This window comes from Solanum tuberosum, unplaced genomic scaffold (genome assembly GCF_000226075.1).
Source record: "Solanum tuberosum cultivar DM 1-3 516 R44 unplaced genomic scaffold, SolTub_3.0 scf00420, whole genome shotgun sequence".
Lineage (NCBI taxonomy): Eukaryota > Viridiplantae > Streptophyta > Magnoliopsida > Solanales > Solanaceae > Solanum > Solanum tuberosum.
In genome coordinates, this window is record NW_006239340.1 from 448,359 (window position 1) to 451,407 (window position 3,049).

Genomic DNA, 3,049 nt, shown 5'->3' on the forward strand with positions numbered 1-3,049 from the left:
AGAGTAAAATAGAGGATTGGGTTGGAGATGCCCTTATAGCTGTTTTGAGTTTCTGCTACTATTTTTACTTGTTGAATCCTTGATATTACTACTATAATTTATTTTTATTTTTTTTAAAAAGCCTATAAGTTACACAAATTTTTTTGGGCTAACCCATCAGTGCCCCCTAAACTTGGCACCAACTTTCACTTAGACACTTTAACTAGACTTTGTTCATTTTAAGCACCTCATGTCAAACCTTATTGTGTCATTTTGACACTTTTTTATATTTTCAAAAATCGGCATTTTTAAGTGCGTACATGCAGACGCCTCTTATGTGAAAAAATAAACGAATTGGTATGTGACACGTGAAAATTTTATTTTATTTTTAAAAATCTCAATTTACTTTCTTTTTTCTTTCTTCCAGATCCCAAACCCCATGCCCCCACCTCTTTTCTTCTTCTTCTTGCGCCTCCTTCCCCTTCATCTGTTCTTCTCCATACAAAAAGGCAAGAACATAGGTTAGTTTACAAAGTAAAATACGTTTTGGAGAATGAGGAACATCATACCAAATCGAAAAGTTTTTATATGACATTTAAAAGAAGATGATTTCTTGTGCTACTACGATTGGGATTTACAATGAAGGATATGTAAAATAAAATTTCTTTTTTTTCATTGGAGGTTGTTCTTTATTTCTTTTTATTCCTTGAAATCAATTTAATTTTCAATGGAGAAGGTAAAAATGTAAATCAGTTTGTCCATTTGAAAGAAGTTGATTTCTTTTTTTATTCCCTTGAAATCAATTTTGTTTTTGAATATGAATCAAGATGCAAATTCGATTTTCAAAGAAGATGGAAGAATCAAAGAGTGTAACCTAGTAAAATATTGTAGAATTTTAAAAAAATAGTTGTGTGGTGATGGAGGATGGTAGAAGGTGGGGAAGATGGAAGGGAGAAAGCAAGGAAGAAGAAGGAGAAGAAAATATTTACAAAAAAATTTAGAATATTTACAAAAAAAAGTCTCTGACGCGCTCAAAATTCGTGTAGCATACGTACTGTGCTTAGTCAGCAAGAAGTGTCAAAATGACACAGCGAAACCCTACATGAGGTGTCTAAAATAAATATCACCCACTTGAGGTACCTAAGTGAAACTTTGTGCCAAGTTTAAGGGGCCACCGATGGGTTAGGCCATTTTTTTTCTATATCATTTGGTTTACAATCAAATTATCTTGGGAATATAATCCGGAATTAATATATCACCATCTATATATGAGATAGATTATTCCATGATTGTAGTATAGGCCTATAGGCTATAGTATACCACTGATGAATATAGTGCAACGGATAGAGGAGATTTCAGATAAAAACTAAATGTTAGAAATTCTTACGTCATACAAATACGTAAAGATTTAATAGTTATAACTTTATTTAATTTCAAAATCATCAATATCAAAATAATGATTAAATGACAATTATTTAAGAAAAATAGTAAATGACAATTTTTGTCTATATAAAACATTTTAGTAAAGAACCAAAAATTCAATCAACGTTTCTAACTTGTAAGGATCAACATGTTTTTAATATGATATAGATAGAAGATATAGACAATAACTTATTTTGATGCTTACACTTGTATTTTAATTAACTTGAAGACAATTTTAATTGGGATGGGATTACTTAAATGTTCTACTTGATCTAAATTAGTTAGAAATTAATTATTCTTATTAAAACATAATACATGATTTTAATTAGTGAAAAAAATATTTGAATAAAAAAGATTAATTATTTATGTGGCTGCTGGGATTCGAGCCCAGGTCTCCACGGCCACAACGTGGAATTCTTACCACTAAACTACAGCCACAAGATGTTTCCTTTTGTCAACAATATAATTTATATTAGTATATACTTTATTAATTCCAAATTGAAACAATTCAAAATTAAATGTAATGAGTTCATAACATCCATTTTTTAATATTGATAACTCCAACTAATAAAATCCATTTCTCTTCACACATGTCTATAGCATGGAGGACTAATTTTTACATTTCATGTCGAAATATATTGTTGTTGAATACTTGCAAAACTAGCTAATATTTTAGTCAATCTTTATAAATTTTATGCAATTTAAACATAGATCAATATGTGTTTCCTTGAAGATTCAATGCCACAGCTCCTCAAATGACAATGAAAATACGATCACAATGAATGTGTTTTAGTTTGAAGTATTCATTAGCCTAATAGGATATCGGGACGGATCTAGAAAGACGATGTTGAACTTATTGGTATTAGGTATGAGTTTATGTCTAATCGCAGTACAAATAAAGATAAGGTATAAATATTTTTATAACCTTGGTATCAAAGCAAGCTTGCGTGCATCACGATTAGTTCCACGGGATACTTATCACCTACCATCAGCAACATGTACCAAGCAACTCTATCAACCAAGATTGAGACAAAAGAAATCACCTAGCTTGTATTTTTTGTCTCTATTAGAGATCGAACCTAAAAATCCAAAGTTCTAAATCCAATTTTTTTAATTAAAAGTAGAATCGTGAACTCAATATATAACTTGAAAATTCAACACCAAAAATTCAAAAGAAAAAAATGATGTTACGAAATTTTGAAAATTTCGCAAGTTAAATTTGGTTGGAGCCTTGTACGAGTCCGAAGTTTAACAACTCAAATATATTAAATTCGTGTAAAATGCATTTAAATTTGGATCCTTTTTAGTTAGAGGTTTTGAAAGTTGATAAAAAATGTACATAGTCTGAAATTTTAGTAAATAGTTAAATGTAGCAAAGATACTAATAACCTTACCATAGTTGAATGCAATTTTCACCTATAAATAATGTTTTTAAAAGGGTGTGAAAACATGCATGCAAAACTATTCAGTACTAAGTGATCTGCAGCAAATAAACAATGAATAGTTTTTATTATAGTTTCTTTATTTTATATTTCTAAACCTATTTTGAAATATGCTTTACTCTACTCCTCAATAATAATTAATAAAGATAAAAGTTGTGTATATTCTATCAAAATAGGACGAAAGGGTGATTGGTGATAAAAATATA

At 29.3% G+C, this 3,049-nt stretch overlaps 1 non-coding gene across 1 annotated transcript; it reads right to left on the minus strand.

Annotated features, from left to right (window-relative positions):
• Positions 1 to 1,767: 1,767 nt before the first annotated feature.
• On the minus strand, positions 1,768 to 1,839 carry TRNAH-GUG (transfer RNA histidine(anticodon GUG)). The gene has a single exon. It is a non-coding gene; the product is annotated as a tRNA-His (tRNA).
• Between the last annotated feature and the right edge of the window lie 1,210 nt (positions 1,840 to 3,049).